Genomic DNA, 22,669 nt, shown 5'->3' with positions numbered 1-22,669 from the left:
TCCTCAGTAAGAATTTGTTGTTTGATTTTTTAAGTAAACAGAAACTGTACAGAAACTGTTTGCAATATAACTTTTATGGAAAAAAAAAGATGCTAGGTAAGTTGGCAAAACAGCAGTTGGAATTTAAAGAGAGAGTTTAAAAAAAGGGAGAAAAGAACAACATACCAAACTCACTTGGTCTTGTCCCCCTTCCATTCCTGTTCTTATTTATTCCAAATTATAATTTGGAGGTAAGAGAACTGCATTTCCTTTCAATCTATTTTGTTGCTGCCACACATTCTGTGCTTTGCTTCTCTCTTTCTTTTTAGTAGGGGAAAAAAAAATCCCTAATAAAAATAGAAAAACATATCTCAGGCGTTAAGCTCGCTCTCCCCCTTTCCTTTGTAAAGAACTCTTTGTTCTCTAGTGAAAATGCTGAAAAAAATCCCCGGGCTCCCTGAAACAAGTGCAAAACACTTAGAGGCTTTTGGGCTGGCGAGGAGCCAGAAACCCTCCCGCTGTCTGGTTAGGAAGAGAGGAAAGAGAGAGAGAGAGGAGAGAGAGAGGGAAAAAATTGGAGCTTCCTTTAATAGACATAGGAAGCAGGTCCTTTTTTTTTTTTTTTTCTTTTTTCCTTTTTTTCAAAACTGGCGGTCAAGCGTTAAGTAACTCCCTCTCTAAATCCACCTGCTGGAAATGAACTTGGGTAACCCCCCCAGGGGTGCACAAAGAGGAGACACAGTAACACACTCCCGGCTCTTCTCCCACCCGCCCCCTCCCCGCTGCCCTGCTTCCATTCTCCCTGTTCCCAGCACACAAATGCCCACGGCTCGCGCTCCCCCTGCCACCACCAACCAACGTACCAAAATAAACGCTCGCTCCATCTCCTTAAAGAGCAGAGGGGGGGGGTGAGGGGAAAGAAAAAAAAAAAAAAAAGAAAAAAGGGGGGAAAAGCGCTTTTTTCCATCTCGGTTGCGACAGTGATAAGGGGTAGGGAACATCTCATACCTGGTGTGAATGCTAATCAGCCAGGAGTTCTCCTTTTTTCCCAAGACAGGGAACTGTTTCCTTCCAAATTTATTAGAACCTCCTCCACTGCCTCTTTGAAAAACCTTCTTTTGTCACCCTCTTCCCAAGTCCTGATACTTCTTTAAAAAAAAAAAAATGGCTTCGGAGCTCCTTCTATTCTTGATATTGATTCTCTCTCTCTCTCTCTCTCTCTTTCTCCCTCTCTCTTTCTCTCCCCCCCCCACCCCTCCTCCTTTCTCCTGTCTCTGTCTCTTCTGAGTGGTCTATTGATAAGTCCCTAGAGGCACTGGGTCAGCCTGCCCGTAGGAAACCAGACACAATGCACAAATCTCCGAGTGCCATTCTGCCATCAGCAAGCAGACCACGTTTAGGAGAGAGGAAAAAAAAAACACACACACACACACAGTAGAGCAAAAGACAGAGAGAGAGAGAGAGAGAGAGAGAGAGGGAGAGTGTGAGAAAAAGACTGATTGGAACAGGAGGGAGGGAGGGAGGGAGGGAGTGAGAGAGCGAGGGAGAGAGAGCGACACTGCCAGTCAGGTTAATCATCCCTACTTTAATTAGCTGTTCGGCTTAGACATAAAACAATTGAATTTGAATGATCTGTCAGTGGGCTCGGCTGAACCAAAGGGGAAATGCGAATATTACAAAAAAGACTGTTGGTGTATTCAGATAAGCTCGCTGGGAAAATCCTCAAAGGATAACTATTAAAACTTACCACCAAACAAAAAGTACAGATTTAAATGGCATTATACAGAGGCCATCTCCAAAAAGCTGGGAGATCCCTTCCCTCTCCTTTTTACACATCACTGCAGCTCTCACCAAAATAAACACCCACACCTTCCTACAGTCTTCTAAGACTACCTGTCCTGTGGGGTGGTGAAAGGAGTGCCTACTACTTCAGCTCGCTTAAAGCAAGACCATGCTGCCCTTCAGTTGAATTTTCCTGATGGATCACTGGAATGTTATGATTCTGGAACTACACAAGCTCTGAGAGCACATCCTTGCCATGCATGTCTGCACAAACACAGACAAATCAAGTACCTGCAGGATACAGACGGAGATGCTGTAAAAAGGCAGTGCTGGGTACTGGGATAAGACAAGTCCCAGGCACTGGGGAGGTAGAGAAATTATACCCCAAAATAGGTGTCAAAGTAATCTATTCCTTCTACCCTGGGCTGCAAAATGAAGTACAGTTCAAATGGATGAATCCTGGTGATATCCAGGGCAGCGGCAGTGCTGTGTGGCAGGCCAGGCAGAGATTTATGACACTTCTTTAAAGTCTGCTTCTACAAAGGTGTGGGGCAGGCGGCCTCTCCTTCTGAGAGGGAAGGCAGCAAGTAACATGCTGCTCTGACAGCAAGCTGTCAGCATGTTTAGCCCCCAGACATCACCCCCCCGCCCCACCAGAACTTTCCCTTGTCACATGCAAGGGACCTACTTTCGATTTCAGGACACTGAATGCCCCCTCATCAGGGGCTCTGATGTCCCCTCCTGAGCGAATAGCAGCAAGGAAGGTGTGTGAATTTATTGTGCAAGGCAGCTATATTCTCTGTGGTTTATATACATTCTCTGTATTTCATACAGGGCTGCAGCTACAGCAGCAAGTCCATAATTCCTGATCAGCTCTGTGAACATCTGCTGTATATAAGCTTTAAAATGAGCATGGCTAACCTGCAAGCACTGCTCAAAAGCATGGGAAGAAAGTAGAGAAGGGACTCACAACGTGGCTGATGGTTGGCCTTTGAGAAGAAGTGCTGTGATTCCCCCATCACTGCATTTTGGGTACAAATGCTTAAGGAAGGAAGAAACAAAAGAGACAGAGGCTCTAGCAACCTCTCTATATTAATTTCACTGTCTTTTCTACATACATGTCCAGGCAAAACTGGCACCAGTTCTTATGTGTTTTGCCATTAATGGGAAGTTGATGGGAGGTGTCATTATTATTCATTCCTTCTATCACCCTCTGCTATGGGAAAAGGTGGGTTCCTGCCCTTTTCCACCACTGAAAATGTCACATGCTGTGTATCTGTGTCCCACCTGCCTACCAGCCCACTGGAGCTTGTTGACTCAGTACAGATTATAGGAAGACCTAACCAGGGTCAATAGGAGAGGGATGCACTGCAGAAGCAAATGGGATGTTGGACTTAATAAGGTCCATTAAATGTTATTTATGAGTTTTCTTCCCAGCCTCCCAATATGAGTTGCTCACACTTGAAATACCATGGAAGGTAAGATGCTCCCAAGGAACAGAAAAGGAGATTTCAGAGAAACAAAGTGCCATTAAAGGCCTCAACCCCTTTCCAGAAGAGGAGATTTTGTAGAGCACAGTGACATAGACAAGTAGTTTTCTCTTCCCTAGGTCAGTACCAAAGTAATAATGCAGCAGAACAGCTCTGGGCTACATTTCTAATGAAATATGCAGAGGACTTGACCACCTTATGCAGGGGTTCAGTGGAAGAAACTGTGCAGTTATGTAATTACAGGCTATGGTAATGGTACAAGGGGCCCTCCCTAAGGTGGCACAGACAACATTAACTGTGGCATTTCCTAACTTTTAAGTGTTTGACTTAGTAACATTAACATTATGGTAATGCGTTTTCAGTATAATTTTTCAGGGTTTTCTTTAAAAGTCAACTTAAAAATCGAAAGCTCTTCCATGTTGCTGCTGATGCTGAGGTGGGTTAGCACCTGTGGAGCTGTAATACAGAACTTCACCACTTCAGCCGGCAGCGTCATCAGCAGCACGAGTAAAACGGTGCTTACGAGCTGATCAATCCACTGGAAGACTGTGAGGAAACTTCATTCAGTGATTTGACAGTGTCTTCCTGACACTGCTTACTTCCTGCTGAGAGTCAGGAGCCCTAGGCTGACTTCCAAGGAGCAGAGCAAAGTGCACTGCCATGGGAAGAGACCCTTTGGTCACTGGTCCCCAAACCCAAATCTTCTATTGTTGATTTTGCTTTCATTCCTTCCATTCTCTTGACTCCATGGACTGATGTATCTCCTGTTTTCTAGCTTACTTTTGCTCATACTATTTCTCCCTCCCTACACTCCTTATCATAGCCTGTTCCTCATCCCATTCCCCTAAAATAAGCATCCCCTCAAATGCCTCTCGACCTCTGCTCTATCCCAGACACAGACAGACATTCAGCACAGAGGAAAGGAAACTGCTTAGTATAGTAAATTAGGCCACGTGGTGTTCCAGGCTGCCTTAACTAGACCACTCCTTGCAAGACTGTTTAAAACTAACTCGGATATCATAATTTGCAATCCACAGTGTAGACATATCAAAATGTCCTTGTTCTCATTTCCAGTGCTTGCTGCCATAGCAACCCCTGGTCAAAAGGAAATTTCCATTGATATCAGAAGGAGCAGCATTTCACCCAGGTGAGTTTTTACTATGTGGCACACATTTTATTAGCATGTGTTCCTGATATGGTGATCCCCAAATTTCCTATAGCGCTTAATGTAGCAAGCACTACTATTAAGTCTGGCTCTCAGTTGGTCCCCTTCTACTAGAAGATACACAAGTCTAAGACCTCCTGCTTTCTACATGGATATCATCCAGAAGCCAACCCACAGTCTAAATAAATGCAAAAGGCCAGTGGGAGCTCCAGAAAATGTATATCACCTAACCCTCCTCAGATTTTTATCACAGATTTTAACTTAGATACATGATGATCTCTTGTTTTGCATGGCACCCTCTTGCTTGCTCTTCCTTCATATAAATCATTGCATGTATCAGGGAGATTTAGGCAAAGAAGCAATAATTCAAAGCTCAGTCTGTCTAATCAGTTGAATAAAGTTGCTCTTTGCTATGGAAAAAGCAATCAGTGCTGCAACAAGCTTTCAAACTCATATATATGATACTTTCTCCATAGAAAGAAAGTGTTGCTACAGAATTGGAAGAGATCTTTATGAGAACTGTACCTGGATTTGCCAGTGGCAAATGGCAGGATTTCTGAAAGAGCCATCAGAACTGCTCCTCGCTTTCTGTCTTCTACATGCCTTACTTAATGCCAGCCAAAAGAAGGACATGGAAATGGCAGACTACTTACTCCTTTAATGTATATAAAACATTCTGCAATGCAACTTGTAGCACTCAGTAGAGCTGACAAGAGCTGACATTAATGGGAAATCAACAGATCTGGGTGGCACAGAGAGGAATTTGGTTCCTTTGCAAAGAAGGAGCTCTGCCTACTTGAAAAAATGGCATTTAACTATATAATCTCAGGATGAGTTGTATAAATATATTCCTCTAGATTTATTGGCTTGTCTTCATAAACAGCTGTGAGTTTGTGCTTTTTGTTGAGATGTAAACCAGCACAGCATGTTGGTGAGGGTGAATATAGTTATTATTCAATACATAAAAAATTAGTGAAAGAGACTGGGAAGTCCATCCTATTACAGAAATCGACTGCTTGCTTATCTTTTGGGTAAGCATAATTCCTAACTTTTACCATTGTGCTCAGTAGATACCTTTGTATGCTAAAGTGAGAAAGGTACCATGCCTTGCATCTACTTCATTTCTGTCATATATGCAATTTGGTTTTCTGGGGTAAAACATACAAGCTTATTTCTTATTACACTGATTACCAGGACCAACTCCTCCTGCACTCTCCACCCTACCCTAAACTATATGAAATCCCCAGGATTGGTTCCTAAAGCACCTTTTACTGACACTGTGCAGTTCCCAGTTCCCAAGGCAATTCCTTTCAGATGTTTGCTGACAATAGGGAAATGTAAATGGAAACATCACAGAGGCTTCATAGTTTTACTCTCTTAGGCAATTCAAATATAATGGCCTATTTTGTGGGAGAACCTCTCTTTAAAAAAAAAAAAAAGAAAATACTGCAAACTGGTCTATGAGGGACATTTGGTTCTTCTGTTTTAGTGCATTACCAGCACAGTAAGATGCTGAAAAGTGAGCCATGCCCTCATGGGCACCAGTGCAATCCCCTTGCCTTCAGAGGAAAAGCAACAGTGCAACCTAGGGGAACTCTATAAAACATTTGGTTGAGAAGACACAAGAAGAGCAAGACTCCTGCCCTTCTTTGTACTCAGCTGCATTGGGTCAAAAAGTAACATTTCAAAAGTGTGTTTTTACAACAAATTAAGGAAATCTGATTACTGGTTAAGAAGCAGGTAAATGAGGAGGTGACTTTCACAGGTAATATGTTTTCTGCATGTTTATAAGGATGTTTACTGTGAAGGCCTCAGAAGATTTTTAAACACCAAAAACATTAACTCTCTACCTCACTCTCTACCCTCTATCATGATTCTATACTGTCGTTACTGTTTGCACCTCTGCCCCAAAATTAAAAAAAATGAAAATTACTTAAACAGCATCATGTGTTATATTCAGCCTATTCTACTCCGTTCTATTATATTTTATTCTAAGATTTTTGAAAGAAGCATAAGTATTTCAGGATGTCAGGAGGTTTAATTTTCTCACACACTTTCATGGGAAGACAATTATAATTCTGATTTGAAGAACTTTAAAGCGGACGTCTGCCCCATTTCTGTTCTAAATGCTGACAGGAAACATGGTATATATCCCTCTTGCTAACTTTGGTCCTGTCACATATTCACAAACCTTATTTCCTGCATTTGGAGGTGACAGGTATTGTGCTGCTGCCTCCAGTCTTTCTCATGTAAAGATGTGTTGTTTCCGTAGGCTTTTCCACAGGCTCAATACTGAGTAAAAACTGTAACTATTCTCATATTTCTCATTCTAGATAAAACTTTTTAAGAACAACAGCATTGCTGGGGAGTTGTACAGCCTCAGCATACCAAAACCATGAGATTGCCACCAAAATAACCCCACCGAGGGCTTCTGGTTTCTCTGTCCAACCATCTAGTTTTGTCTCAGGGACAGATGCAAAAGGATCTCTATCTGCACATTCCACTTTATCTCTTAGACTTGGAAGCCAAAAACCTAGAGGAGAGTGTAGAGTTCTGAATATTTCCTGCATCTGATATAATTGTCCATCATGTCCCTTGGGCTGGGTGAAGCCATGAGGGAAGAAGACACAGACAGGGTTGATTTCCACCTCCACTCTCTCCACAGACACAGCTGCAGCTTGCACATTGACTAGAACAAGACCGGCTCAGGAAATGAAGAGTAGCACATCACTCATTTTCCCTGCCTGTTTGCTCCTAATTATCTTGCAATACATTTCACTGGTAGTTTTATCATAGAGAAAGACAGAAGGTCCTTCTGGTTACAGCACATAATTACTACTTTTAAAATGGCTTGTTATTCATTCATGGGCAAACTTCAGTCTCTTCCTCCCTCCCTCAAGCTCACTGCCTCTTCTCTTTGTTTGTTTGTTTGTTTTTTACTTTGGGAGGTAGGCTGTCAATTCTCTGATAATGTTACCTGATAAAGGAAAAGAAGGGCCAGCAGAGGTGGTGTTCACTTTCTTCTGATGAGATTGTGGCCACACTGAAAGAAGTGTCAACAATCTCAATAATTTAATTTTGGCTAATACAACACCTCTTACAGGCTTGAGCTATGCATCTCCTGTGTAGCCCCTAGTACAAATCAACAGAGCCACTTTTATACTCATCTTCCAATATTTCTCTCCAACCTTAGAAAAAACAGAAAATTGCCAGAGGGCAAAGAACTCTCATTTTGCCATTGACATTTCTGCAATCCATCTCCCTGAATTGGGAGACCCTTTCACAGATCCAGAACCTCACCAGCATAAGGAAGAATTAGTATAATTAAGAATTAGACACAGGGTCTCTAAAATGGGAATCATAACAATGACTAACGTCACAGGAGTGTTTTCAGAATTAATTCATGTAAGTAAAGCACTTACAAGATAAAAACGTAGGAGCTGCCACATCAGATTAGACCACTGCTCCATCTAGGAGAACATTCTGTGTGCCACAGACAGCAGCAATAAAGGCAGGGTAACAGAAGTGGGGTCTCCTCTCTGTGCAGGAACAGGGTTCAGTCTAAGAATAGTCAATGCCAGTCCTTGGTTACAGCATTACTTTATGATTTAGGTTACATATTTAAGCCCCTACTACTCACTGTCAATAAACAAAGTGGTCTTGCAATTAAAGGAAAGAATGAGGGTCAGCAAGAGTTGGGTACAGTGACTGTACAGCTCTGCATTCATTCCTGTGCAGGACAGTTTCTGATCAAGAGTTTCTGTTTATCATTGAGTGAACTTAAAATTATTCTAAAAATCTCAAGTTTCAGAAACACGGTTATTGAAAAAATGCACAGTAGGATATAAGTACTTATAAAATTGATATATTTCATATACACATATATTAATATATATATATTTACATAAAGAAGGATATACATGGACATGAACAAGCTGCTTTAAAAAGTAACCTTGTCCTCACTGGTGCTGCTTTGAGCAGGGTGAGGGCTGGACCCAGATGACTTAAGGGGGTCCTTTCTGATTTTCATTATTCCAGAATTCTGTGAATCCACAATTTTCCATGGCAGAGCTCTGCCACTGAACATGAAACAACTTGTGGTAAACATAGTTTTTACAGAAAGTATTATTAGGGAAGTTTCTTGGGTCCAGGATAGAAACTCAAAGTTTCAAAGTCAGAGAAAGATGCTGACCCTAGACCCAGGCGAGTAAGGATGTGATGAGGGAGACCTGGAAGTGAACAGGTTCCCACACTCCCTCACCCACTGGAGAAGTCCTGGTCCATGTCTTTTAAAACCTATTTTTTTAATGAAAAAGTTTCATAAAGTTTAATTCTCACACTCCAAAACTGCAAATATTTTCACTGTGGGACATTGTTATTTTCTGGCCAGCTCATCTATATGACCGCACATTCTGCAAGTACCTGCAGACCTTACATGATTGCTAGCATTACTTGTGACAAGGGTAATGACAATCTTTCTGTGATATTTCACTATCTCAGATGGTTTGACACCTTTATTTTAATTCTTACAAATTGTTCACTTTATGAAACAGCCTTATCTTAAAAGTAAATATATGGGTTCAGATGAGTTTTTCTTAGTTTAAGAGTGGGATTTTAAAATTTGGTTTGACTTTTGTACTAATCATGTAGTGTTTAATAGAAACAATCTATACAATGCAAAACCCTCCTGAAAGACAGAGCTGCAATATATTTTTGTGCATGATTCTGTTTTATTCCATATTCTACTTCAGGACAGTGTAACGAAAAAACCAACAAATTAGAAGATAATCTGTGAAAAAACCAAATCCCTCACAACTGACCGAACCGTAAATGAGTCTTACATTACTAGAACTGGATAAAGTATCATCAGTATCAGATTATTACATAAGAATACGTTAGTAATGTAGCAGCAGTCTAGTCTTTTAAGATGTGAAAGAGCGTTATCTAACCTCTCTGCAAAGTTCAGGAAGAGGAGCCATATGTCCAAATAATCATTTTCTTCCTGGTGTTTAACATGTCAGTTTTTCCAAGGGGCCTATTTCAAGTTAAAAAAAAAAAAGGCGTGAAATGCATTTTGATTTTTTTTTTTTTTTTTTTTGGCAAAAGCAGCTCATTCTCAAGCTTGCAAGGAAACAAGAAAAACAAAATCAAATGTCAAGTAGATTTGCTCTTTGTTGTAATTAATACACAAGCATTTGCTTGTAGCTAGTCCTGAGCCTGAAAACAAGTAGTGTCAGTTGTGGTGCTTTTAAAAAGGAGTAGTTCTCTGGGCTTCAAAGGGCCAAATGTTCAACGACTGAAAATCCCAACTCAAATCAATGGCCCTAGGCCAGTGTACATTAGCTAAGGATCTGACCACAAAGGAAGGATAGCATGAAGCCTGATGGCTGAGAACATGACACACGCTCGAAGCATTGGGCCCTAAGTGATATGAGACAGCAAAGAAAGGCAGGGCAGACTTCTTCAGAGCAGAAAGAGGGTAATAATTAACTGAAAACAAGGAAATTGCAAAGCCCTGTGCTGCAGACTACATGCATGCTCAGTTTCTGGTCAAGGAAGTTACGTGAGATTTCTCTTTGAGTCAGAGCAATGTAGTGGATAAAAAGGCCCTGTCTAGCCAGGGGGATTTCCTGAGGCCATCACAGACCAGCTCAACATGCTGTTAAGAGGCTCGTTTTCATGAGAGTTCTTGTTGCATTTGTAACGCTGGCTCCAGGCCCCTAGAGCTTCAAGTGCCACATCACAGTGCTACAAGCCCAGTGCTGAATGCTTGGCACAGGACCAGGCATCTTCCCTTCCTTCTCTCTGTTTCCTCAAGTCAGCAGGTGGGGCTCCAGCGCTCCATCTTGTTTTGATTTGTGGGGGGATTTTTTTTCTCCAAGAAGAAAAAAAAAGAAGAAAAAATTTCCCATTGAATACTTGCTATTCTCCTTTTTCCCCATGTTGTTCCGTGGAAGCGTTTGGAAAGAGGGAGAAAAAAAGCACTTTTCTTTTTTTTCTTTTTCTTCCAAGGGGCTTGGTATTTTTAATGAAACGAGGTGCTGGAAACACCTCAGGACTGAGGGCTACTGGGCCAAGACCTGCTCATCTTCACACCAGGGTGAACAGTAGCAATTCAACTGAGGTCATCCAGAATGGTCTGGCAGGAAGCTCCCCTTGCCGTTCGAGGAGTCAGCCCTACTGAGCAAAGCTCTTCGCCAGGACCAGCTGGGCCTGAGCCCCATCACAGGTCACAGAATGGGTGTAAATGAATGCAGGGCAGAGACAATATAAACCTCTACTAACTTTCCCTGTGAGATAGTCATAAAAGTGCTGGAACTCAAATGCTGGAGGGAGGAATTGGGGGGCAAAGCCAGCACAAGCAAAAAACCCTACCAACAGAAGTGTGTGATACTGGCCAGGATAAGAGAGAATCAGGGCAACATATATTAATTTGGTACTTATTTTCCCACACACTTGTGTCTGATGTGTAATTCTACCATTTAGGTCACTGCTGGATTTAGCCCGATGGGTTTGAACAATTAATTATTTTCAACGATAAAACTATTCCATTTTCAAAACTGGATTGAGCAGTAGATTAGTTCTAGATTAAATAATTTAACTACAGATCAGCAGTAGGTGTTTTTTTCTGTATTACACTGGCATATCAACAAGCACATATTACTTTTCAGCATTTTAATTTACTTCATAATTTATAATACTACATTGTAAACTGGGTGGACAACCATCACCTTGGAACACTACAGCCAACACCTCAAAATTTAATCTCTTTTCCGAAGAGCCTTGTTCAATCTTTTAAATGATCAACTACGTGGAGAAAAGAAGGAATATAATCACAATAGACTAAGAAAAGCAAGCTGCTTAACTCCACGAGCATAAGCTCTCAGGTTGCTTGACCTTAAGCAAATGCTATGCCTTGGTTTTCCCATCTCTGAATAACAACGGTACCTAATTAATCGATTGTTGTAAAGACCACACAGTTATTTATAAAATACTTTTCAGTAGACTACTTGAGGCAGACATTTCAAATGATTTCTCAGAAAATATTTTAAAATGACACTTAAATTCAGAGAAATCTGTGCTCTGGTATTCTGTTAAATCCAGAAGTGATTCATCCTGTGCCTCAGTTTCCTCCGAAGCTAAGTGCTGAAAATATGACCCCCTTACTTCACAGAATCCATGGAAATCCATCCACAAAATCCAGGGAAAGCTAAGTCATTAACAATTACTTAGTAATTGCAACTCCTTGGATAGAAAGTCTTGGAGAATGCAGTAATATTACATACTATGAATAACTGAGGCAGAAGAGGCTCAGAGCTCACACCGTAAGAAGTTTTGAGGTTCATCATATCAGAACCAAAAGGATCTGAAGTCGCTTTTGTGCAGAGCAGCAGCATCTGGGAACAGGTAGGATGTCTTATGCTCCACTTCCAGGGAAGAGAGATGGGCTTCAGACTGCTCTGTCCCATGCTACTTCTCATTCACAGCGAGAACTGCAGGATGCTTCTGCTCTGATGGAAACAGGGGCACCACACAGATGCCTGCTTTCTAAATGGAAATGCTAGAGTAAGAAGATGTGGATGAAGAAGGGATGAAGGAAGGGAATATTTTCAGAGGAGGGAAAACCATCAGACTTCCACCAGAAGTGGCCAAATTACTTTCCAGAAAAGGAGAATACTGAAGATACATCAACTAAATGGGCTGCTGAAATGTCATATTTAAGTTCAATGGATCATATTAAGGGTCAGAAATTATCAGCTTGGGTTACAGAAGCGTGCAACTGGTCAGCTGCACTAAAGATGGCCTTTACCTTCCTGCCGTGCTTACATGGGGACAGACCAAAATCAAGGCACTGGAGGTTACTTCTGACACTCAGCAGAGAAACTTGTCCTCCCAGTTATTATTGTTATAAGGTCTGAAACACTGCAGATGGAAGACTTGTCATTCAAGAAGACACAGTGTACATTATGGAAATAAACTGGAAGCACAGTTAAAGATTAGCAAGTCTTTTTCCCTCCAGCTGCCATTGATATGAATGAAGCCCCTTCTTGCACAGGCAAAAGGAAAGATGAGTTAATGTCGCTTTCTCTTCTCTAAATTCTCAGATTTGATGACTAACAGGTTACCATGTCTCACTAGGAAAAAGGCCTGTTTTTTGCTTTTAAAAACCCTAAAAGTATACAGAAAAAGTAATTTTCAAGGTCAGAGGGTTGGTTTGACATTTAAGAAATACTAAAACAGATTTTGGCTTTTAAATTTGTAAATCAGAACTACTTCCTGACCTGAGAGACAATCTGCCAAATTTCTAGCTGATCACAGGCTCTTCAGGGTAAGCTAGAATTATCAGATATATCATGTTGTCTATGTACACACCTCTGTGATTTTAAAACAAAATGTTGATCAACTTGAAGAGAACACAGTTTTTGAGACCCTTCGTACAAGAAACATGCACCCCCTTCTCCCAGTAACCGAAGAGGCAATCCTCTCTTTAATAACTGCTTTGGTACAGTATTTTGCTTACTACCGGAGAACTCAATTGCTTAATACACTAATAAAAAAATGAAGGGAAAGAGAAACATTTCAGCACACAGAAACCAAAACCCTCCTTTTATTTTACAGTAAGACTTTGATCCTCCCACCAATCCTGTTGCAATACAAACCAATTTCATTTAAGGCTACATCTGACAAGCCAGACTTCTGTGAGACTGCAAAACTCTGCTAAATCCCTGGGTAAACTGTAAATGGGTGGAGGGAAAGGTTCACAAATTCACAAATTGTGAATATATGCAGGTGGACCACACATATACAGGTAGCACAACCTTGTTATGAAAGCTCAACAAAACTTTGTGCATATAGAGATTTAAATATCCATATTGTTGTTTAATAGATGCAAAAGATTGCATTGCTTCTCCTTAAAGTCTCTTTCTCTCACAACCCATCCTGCCTACTGCTGTGGCTCAATTTGTGCAAAGTGGGCTGCAAAATAGTTATGTTATTTAAAATGGGAGAGGCTGTACTTTCTGCCTTGCCTCTCATGCCAAAACAGCCAAACCAATTTTGCTGTTTCAATTAGGCAAGAAAAATGAAACTTTTAATTGTTTCTCTCCCTCCTTTTTTTTCGGTGATGTAGTCTGAAAACTTTCAGCCAAAACTGGCAACAGCTTAAGATGCAGTCCAGCAAAGGCAGCTACGCTGAGGAACAAAAGCCTGCTGGAGGTGGAGTGGGGACAAAGAGGATGCTGCGAAGTTTCTGCTGCTTCCTAAATGCATCCCATATACACCTGTGCTATTTAAATCATGCCAGTTCTTGTATGGACTATAATGGGAAATTACTTTCCAAGACTGTTTACTAGATTTATTTGTCCTACTTCCACCAGAGTTCAAATGTAATTGTATTTAATCTTCTATTTGTTGTTTTTGTGTTGTTTTGGTTTGTTGTTTTTGGGTTTTTTTAAGTTCTGTTCATAATAGTTTGCAGAAAAACAGAGAATTTGCCAGCCTGAAACTCTGTTATACTCAAATCGCCCTGGGCATTACAGGATGTAACTTTTTGTCTAGGAAAGGATTTATCTTCAACAGACTACCCAACTTCCTGACTTCTGCCTTTTAGTAATTCTTTTCCTCTTTTCTCTATCCAGTCATCCCAACATATCATCCTCTAGCCAACAAATATTTAAAAATCATACAATCTAAAAGATGACTCAGGAAAACAGAAACTGATGAGTTCTAATAAAAAGATCCATGATCCTGGCACTTCCTGGTGCACAGGATATACACATACAAGAAGGAGAGAGATGCACAACAACACTGCTCAGCAGTTTTTTTAGGTACAAGAACTGCAAAACACTTAAACACAGTAATGGAGAAGTTTTGGATCAGATAATGATTTGTGAAGCTGAGGAAGTGATATTGCTAGCAAAATGAGAAGAGTGTCATTTCCTTCTAATGCCCAGTTAAAGGCTGGCTTAGGCTGTGATTCTGGTTTTGGCAGGAGTACAGGGACAGCTTCTTGTGAGAACCACTGCAACACTAGACACCTCAAAGTGGAAATGATAACAGGAAAACAAAACTGAGGCCGTTCATGAGCAAGATGGTCAACACATAGGGCACACAGCCAAAACTTCAGAAAAGCTGAGAAAAGATTGATGACACCCTGCTTTTGCTGAGGGAATTTGTGGAGTTAGGTGCTCCTAGCTGGCTAAATTGAAGTTTTTTCTTCATGTGAATGCATAGTTTATGTGCACAGATTAAATCTAACCAAATCTAGTGCTACTGCAAATGTGCCTGCAAAGATGGCAATGTCTCATGATCAGCATTTCTCAAGAAGTTCAGATCAACTGCTTTTACAAAATTAAATTATATTTATGTCCCACTGAAAATATCAGCACCAAATTCTTAACCTGGGGTTGCTACTGAAAATCTGCATAATGCACAAGGCAGCACTGAGTCTTACTCTTGCTCTCAGAATTGGTGATTCTGCACAGTTAAAAAAGTGAAAGCCATAAAAGCCTGTTTAGTTGGAAAAGTAAGAAAATGACACTCTGAGCATTGACAAGGAGTGGGCTTGTTAGGTTAGAAAAGATCTCTACAAAAACTCTGATAATATCTGAACTTCAAGAGGAATGGTACTCTGTTGAGTTGGGTCACGGTGGTCACCAACACAAAGAAGAAACTGAGGTGCAGCAACAGGAGATCAAGTGATTTCCTCAGCATTGGAGGGAGTTATACTGCTGGGATTAAAGTAAAAAATCCATGTTCTTGGTCCCATTAGCAAACCACAGGCTCATATTGCTTTCACTACAAACAGATTCCCCTTCACCATACTGTTCTTTTCTTCTTGCTGACTGTTCAGTGTGACCATCCAAAAACACTCCTATTTGTGTTATTTTTCACACACACCACCCTGAAAAAAAATTCAGCATGAAAGAAGAGCAGTTTCCTCCAATACAGCTCAACATCCAAACTAAGCAGCAGTAAAATCGTATTTATTCAGTGACTGAGGTTTTAAACAGTAAAGTGATTGTTACTGAGTTATAGACTGGACCATGCACTGAAAAAGACCCCAGAATAGGTTTCTGGTAACAGCTCTCTCACCCTGACAGTCCGCAGGAGCACTGGGGGAGAAGGAGGAGTGTATGTACGTGTGTAATTGGGGGTGATATTTGAATATGGCCAAGCTTCACAATCACAGCAGGCAGAATTTGTCAAACTTTGCCTTTGGGAATGAAGTGGGGAGACAGAAAGAAGGGAGCTGGGTATCTGAGCCCAGTGCATGTGTGTGAGCTCTTCACCTGCAAGCTGGGTGTGCCTGAAATGGGAGTCAGAGAGAGAGGTAAGCCAGGAGCTCCCCAATGCCGAGAGTGCTCTCACGCTGCCAAGCTGAGTGATCCAAAGGCATTGGTGCTAAATGTGGTCTTCTTCTCTTTCTGTGTAAAGTCTGGCAAGCCCTCTACCTTTCTCTATGTCTTTGTTTTCCTGTTTGAATACGTGGTATTCCAATGAAATATAAATATTAATATTTGATTAACTCTCATCTACAAAGCTTAGTTCCTTAAAGTCTCGTACAGATCTTTCAAATCCTTGAAAACCTATATAAATACAAATCCTTTTATTTTTATAGCATTACATTAATGACTGTACAGTGGAAGCTGAAGAATTAAATAATCTCTGTCTATATTTGCTCATACCTTTGTGAAACTGTTACCTTTTCAGCTGCTATTTCTCATGCCTTGTCTCAATCCAGAAATGTCATTTTTGGTAAAGTTTTGCAAAAAGCCATTCAGCTGCTCTTGAGTCATCCAAGTATGTAAAAAACAGTTTCCAGCTGTTAAGTTTTCCATAAGCTTTTTTTTCTCAAACATGCTCATATAATTATAACACAGCTTTGTTTTAAAACATCAAACTTGACACGTACATAGTCCTGAAAGAGAAGTAGCTGCACTGACATGTTTGAAACCATTTAGTTTTGAAATGAAAAGGTTTTTACCATATTAAAAAATATTTATTTTCTTAAATATTCTCCCAGACACTGACCTACGCTTTTCTAATGGTAGACAGTCAATTGTGTAAATGACCAGTACAAAAAAAAAAGAGGAAAAAAAAGGACACTATTCTTGCAATCTGTGACTGAGCTGAGCTGTAACAGGGAGGACTGGGGGACACTGTTTACATTGGGAGCAAGCTCGGACCTGCACATGGGGCACTCTGCATACATACACACATGCACTCTGGAAGAGCACGGCTAAAGCTCTAGCCCAGTGTTTTCACAAGACCCAGCTTGGCTGCATGCACTCCAGAGAGACTGGTAACAGCTGGACACTCGCACTCTTCAGCCTCGTCTGCTGGCAAGTGTCTCAAGGTCGCTCTCTCCAAACCCAGGCCAGTCACCATGAATTTTAATGGTTGGTGAACTAATAGCTGGCAATAAGGTCAGAAAACATGAAGGTGGCACAGTCTGCTTTCAAGATCATGCTTCAACTACTAGTACAAACCTATGATTATGTACTTGCTAAAAACCTTGGAACTGGCACTTAAGGTGGGGCAAGGACAACCGTATCCTTTCACCTTGCCCATAACACCTGGCACTCTGCTGTGATAGCCATAGCTTTCCATAAAGATTCTGAATTCAATTTGGTGTTACATACTTCTACAGTTTTAATTATTGCATACTTGCATTTCGGTATAGAACAGCATCATTTCAGATGGAGATGTTTCCTTGTTTATATTCAGCATAGACAGAAATGCACTGCCATGATACCAAGCAGTTACGAATCAGCCATTTCACAGAATCGCAGACTGGGTAAGGTTGGAAGGGACCACACTGGGTCATCTGGCCCAACTTCCCTGCTTAAGCAGGGTCATCCCAGAGCACACTGCCCAGAATTGCATCCAGACGGCTCTTGAATGTCTCCAGTGAGGGAAACTCCACAACATCCTGGGCAACCTGCTCCAACGCATGGTCACTCACACAGTAAAGAAGTCATATTTGGGTGGAACTTTCTGTCTGTTGCCTCTTGTCCTATTGCTAGGCACCACTGAAAAGAGTCTGTCTCCATCCTCCTGACACTCTCTCTTCAGATAGTTATAGATACTGATGAGATCCCCTTTCAGTCATCTCTTCTTGGGGCTGAACAGACCCAGCTCCCTCAGACTTTCCCTGGAAGAGGGATGCTCCAGTCCCTTAATCATCTTTGTTGCCCTCCGTTGGACCTGCTCCAGGAGCTCCACATCCCTCTGTACTGAGGAGCCCAGAACTGGACACAGCATTCCAGATGTGCCTCACTAGGACTGAGTAGAGGGGCAGGATCACCTCCCTTGACCTGCTGGCAATGATCTTCCTAATGCACCCCAGGATACCTTGTGGTTTTCTTGGCCACAAGGGCACACTGCTGTACTTATATACCTTGGTAAGATCCCCTCTCAGTCATCTCTTCTGCAGCCTAAAAAGGCCCAGCTTCTTCAGCCTTTTCTCATAAGAGGGATGCTCCAGTCTCCTAATCATCTTTAGATCTCACTTCATTTAATCTGTAATATTCCAGGTTCTAATGTCTTAGAGAAATAAGTGTTGGTTTTGAGAATATTAGTGAAGGCTGAAACAGCAGCTGTAGTCTGATGGATTACTGGATTACATGGGTTTTGCTCTCAGAACTATTTTTTTATATGACAACGTAAAGGCATACATGACTTTGCATGAACCACTGGCCTCAGCATGAACTCTTCTGTCAGGCTGGAGGAACTCTTTCTAAAGATGCAAAAGGAAAGTCACTGCATTTATAGGTTTTTATATGAGACTCAACTGTGCTGATTTGTACAGACAAGAAGAGACTCCACAGCTGTTTCTTATTCAAAATAAATAACAGTACCCTCCTGCTCTTGCCTTTCCTGGGACATATCCTCCTACCATGCAGGTGTGAGTCCACAGAAACCATCAGTGTCAGAAGATACATCTTCATGTACTTTTATCAATACACCTATAACTCAGTTCTATGTCCACTACTTTGAGAGGTTTTCTGAATGTGTTTCAGACCACATTAAACATACAAGCAGTGCTCAACAAATAAATGTCACTAGAATACAATTACAGGGAAAAAAACAGTTCCTATCCATTGCACTGTCTTCTCTCTGTACTATCTGCGTTGTAAAGCCCACAGGTAGGGATCAGTAAGAAACCCTATTGTAAGCAAGGGCAGAGGTAAGGTTGCTGTGGGAACCTTAACTCTAAATTTCCTGAGTTTAGGGAGATTAAAATCTGAGTCGTCACATCCCATTAGCACACTTTGTTGTGCATACAGAACATGGCCTAGGCAAGTGTATTGTTTCTAAAGGAAAAGATGTGCCATCAGGTAAATAGGTGTCATTTGGCATTGACATTTTGGCAACTCTAAGCTACACTATTCAGTTCTAATCAATGCTACTGGATTTTGAAACCCACCAACATAACAAAGAAGTGGAAAAAGCAGTAGAAAAAATCCAAACAAATTGTATGTTATGCTATTTGCTCTACTATTCTGAGTTCCAGTGTCAAGACAAAAGAAGAGTAAGAGTTTGTCGTTTACTAGTTGTAGTAATCAAGAGAAGATCTGCCAGACACACTCTTTAAGGGGCTTTGTCTGTCTGGGCCAGGTAGATGCTGCAATATACAAAGGACTTCACACACAGAGAAAGAAAGAGTGTTCATGGACAATGATGCAGCGTTCTTAATTAAGATTTTCATTACTGATACATACATTAAGGTTTTGCTAATGCAAGTGCCCAAGCACTCTCATGTGCAGGTAGATGTCTCTGATTCTATCTCTAGAAACCCTTTTGCACATCACTGCAAACATTCACCAGCCAATGCTCAAAATCAGCTCAACTGCCCTTTGCTATAATGACAATGAAAAATAAAAAATGATATTTTATTTGTCTGACAGATGAGAACTTAGCTTTTTGCAGACATGAGAATGAACAGCCTTTTGCAAAGCTGTGCTACAGCGCATTGAAACTGATTCTGATCTCACACCTGTTTGATGTTGATGTAACATCAGAATCTTCAATAGTATGAGTGCAGCAAATGTTGAAGGAAAAAATAATGGAAGAGGCATGAAGGTAAATGGAAAATTGGATAAAACAAAACAAGAGTTTGCCAAAGGTAGTTTGTAGTTGACTAACCTGATCACTTTCTTTGATAAGATAACTGATTATCTAGACAAAGGAAATGCAGTAAATTTAATTTATCAGTAGAGTATTTGATAGAGTATCACAAGGGAAATTATGAGTTTAGATCAAGATTTGCAAAAGGACTGTAAGGTGAATAAGCGCTAACCGGAAGGGGGAATGGAACAATGGGAAAGAAAGAATTATTGGGCAAGGTGAAGGCTATATATCCATAATTTTTTAGTTAAAAAAATAGCATTTTGTATTTGCTCAGATTTGGGTGGAGTAGGTAATATTTCTTTATGAGGTGCCTCAAAGGGAGGGGCCATAGATTAGGAAAAATTGGGAGCATGCTTAACAGCCATAAAGGGATCAGTCAACTTCAATAAATTGCTCATTAGCAATATTTAGGCCTCATTCATCTGTAATGTTTCAATATTATTTCTATAGTTCTTTTCTTTGGGAAGTTCACAGACGCTACAACTCACTCAGCAGTTTACTTATACAGCTGAATTAAATATCTAGTTCAGTTTTGTGCTTTTAAAATATTCTTACTCCCAGAACAGGATGGCCATTCATCCACAAAATCTGTTTGCTGAATACCTTAGATCTCCTTTGAATGCTGGACCCTGTCTCCCAACAAAATGCTGCTGGATACGGTGTGGAGGAGAAACACTTGGTGAACAGAAGCACTTACAAAAGCACTGCTTCTCCATGAACACACTACATGCTTTTCTTCATCTAGTCAGATTATGACGTACTGTGAATTTCTTCAATAGGAAAAACTGGACTGACCCTTAGCAAGGTGATAGTGTTGCCCTGGCACACTGTAAGTACCAGGATGACGTGCATCAAAGCCACGCCAGGATAGAAGGTGAAGACAGTGCCACAGAAGTCACAGTAGAAGGTATCAATGTGAGATTAATTTGCAGCCTCCAAAATAAATGATCTGCCAATCTATTTTCAACAAGCTAAGAAACAACATAGGACTTTTGACAATCTTCCTCAAGGCATGCCTCAGTCCACGCATATTTCAATGACTTAAACTGTTACCTTTCCATTAAAGTCCACTGGAAGAAAAGCTGTATCTTTGTTTTAGCCTTCTGCAGCAAAATTGAATTATTTAATGTTGTGACTAGACCATGCTAAGTATGCGTGGACATTCACACAAGAAATTTGCCCTAAATCCCAAAACTTGAAGGATTTTTTAAGTGTAAAAATTGAAAGCCAGTGTCTGAAACACTTCATTCTTTGGGTTTGGTTATATGCTGATGACACATAGTAGGTTTCCTTCACAACCTTCAGTGCATATTGCAGAGCATCCAGATAACACATTATTTTTTGTCTTTCATGCAAAAGTGGATTTACTACAAAAAGTGAAATGCAATTAACCCCTTTTACAGATATCCAGGATAAGTGAACATAGAAAAATATGAAATTTAAATACACATCCAGATCCAAATGTTGCAATTGATCCTTACTTTGGTGATTGAGTGAAGCATGAATACTTCTAAATTGTATGCTATTTGAAGTTGGGATTCCAATTTTGTCCCTGAAAAATCAAGCTGTTTAGAGTATGCTTAAGAAGCTAAAACATTAGAAAACGGCATTCAGAAAACTGATACAGATATTCTATTAAACTTAAAACTCAGTATGATGGAATGGGAGAGAGTGAGATCTATTCAAATCCAAAAGCATTTCCTTTCAGTGATGTGCAAAAATCTAATATCTTGGGCATGCAAACATATGAAATGAAAATATTACCTGGGGGGCTGAATTTGTGAACCATATTCAGTATGATATTATCCAAAATGATGGAAAGCAGCAGCAGTGAACTTCAGAGGAAGGAAACATTATTTCTTAATACACTGCGAATCTTTTATGTCTAAGAGTTCCCATTCCCACCAAAAGGTAAAACAGCCTTCATGAAGCATGGCCTGAAGACTCACAAGTGCTTTGACATGTTACATAGTAATAGCACACAAATGAACTACATGGCAGATGACTTTCACTTCTTTTTTAAGTGGGAGAGGTGGAAAGGAAAAGGAGATGGAGGAGATACTCTTTCAAGCTCATTTTCAATCATTGTGTCTCACACATAGGACATTCAGTATGAATATGGACACATGGTTGGGCATGTAGACCTCTGTGAGTATTCATATTTTGGTGCCAGTTTCAATAGTCAAATCTATGGTGCCTTGATCAGGAGGTGACTTTTGGGAAATCATGTATTTCTGGATACTGTGTTTCATAGTAACCACTCCTCCAGCACAACTTGTTCTTGGTACCATTTTTATCTTATATCTGGTGTGTACATTTTATGGAGAGAGATAGACAACATGATGCTAAAGCAGGGTGCATCAAAGAGGATTTCTGCTCTAGGAGAAGGACTAAACAATACATTTCAGAAAAGACAGAGAGACATTTGGTGATATAATTGTAGAACAGCAATGTGCTTGCCAAAGTTGGAAGATAATTTACCAGAACTGCAAAGGGAATATTCTGAAAAACTCTGCCACACTCAGTAGTTGTTACCATTTTGCACAGTGATTTCAACCTAACAAACTTGTCTGTCTTAATATTTTGATGGTTGGTATTCAAACTGCTGTAGGAAATGCTGCTACTGATTCAGAAAGGTGATCTTTTCCATCCAAATATATTAAATTATGCCAGTGTGGGGTAAAAGCACTTTGAACAACTGCATTTTCTTTCTGTCCCCTTCTTTTTTCTAGCTAAATCTAAAACATTATGCTCCTACAACTGTCTAGTTAATACCCATTTTTTTTCGCCGTAATCTGTAATATTTCCAAAAAAGCTAACAATCAGTACATAATATTACACTAAGTAAGTGAAAAATAACCCAGAACAAAGAGACTGCTACTATGCATAATGGCAGAAAGGTCTGACATTTTCAGCTGTCATGCTGGCCAATCTTAAATTCAATCTCATCCAGCTTCAGTGGATGTATTGTAGGCATTGCAGTTAGAAAGGAGGTTGCAGACATGCCTCTGTTGTAATCCACACATCAAGTTCACAGCTATGTGCAGCCATCATTACTTGTTAAACAATTTGAATGTCAACACTTAAATTAATGCTTGAATGAAAAACTGGTACCAAA

General features: G+C 40.5%; 1 protein-coding gene across 19 annotated transcripts in view; it reads right to left on the bottom strand.

The window, feature by feature from the left end:
- ZBTB20 (zinc finger and BTB domain containing 20) overlaps positions 1–22,669 on the bottom strand; it is a 475,348-nt gene that overhangs the window by 115,247 nt on the left and 337,432 nt on the right. The window contains exon 1 of one of the 19 annotated variants that reach the window (XM_051779657.1): positions 988–4,523. The exons of the other annotated variants lie outside the window; for them this stretch is intronic. The gene's annotated coding sequence lies outside the window, so the exon portion shown is untranslated. Of the gene's footprint in view, positions 1–987; positions 4,524–22,669 lie in introns of those variants that run through there. 19 annotated transcript variants of the gene reach the window in all.

Source organism: Manacus candei, unplaced genomic scaffold (genome assembly GCF_025592945.1).
Source record: "Manacus candei isolate 608988 ecotype Guabito, Panama unplaced genomic scaffold, ASM2559294v1 h1tg000014l, whole genome shotgun sequence".
In the NCBI taxonomy this organism is placed as follows: domain Eukaryota; kingdom Metazoa; phylum Chordata; class Aves; order Passeriformes; family Pipridae; genus Manacus; species Manacus candei.
This window is presented reverse-complemented; position numbering and strand designations above follow the sequence as displayed.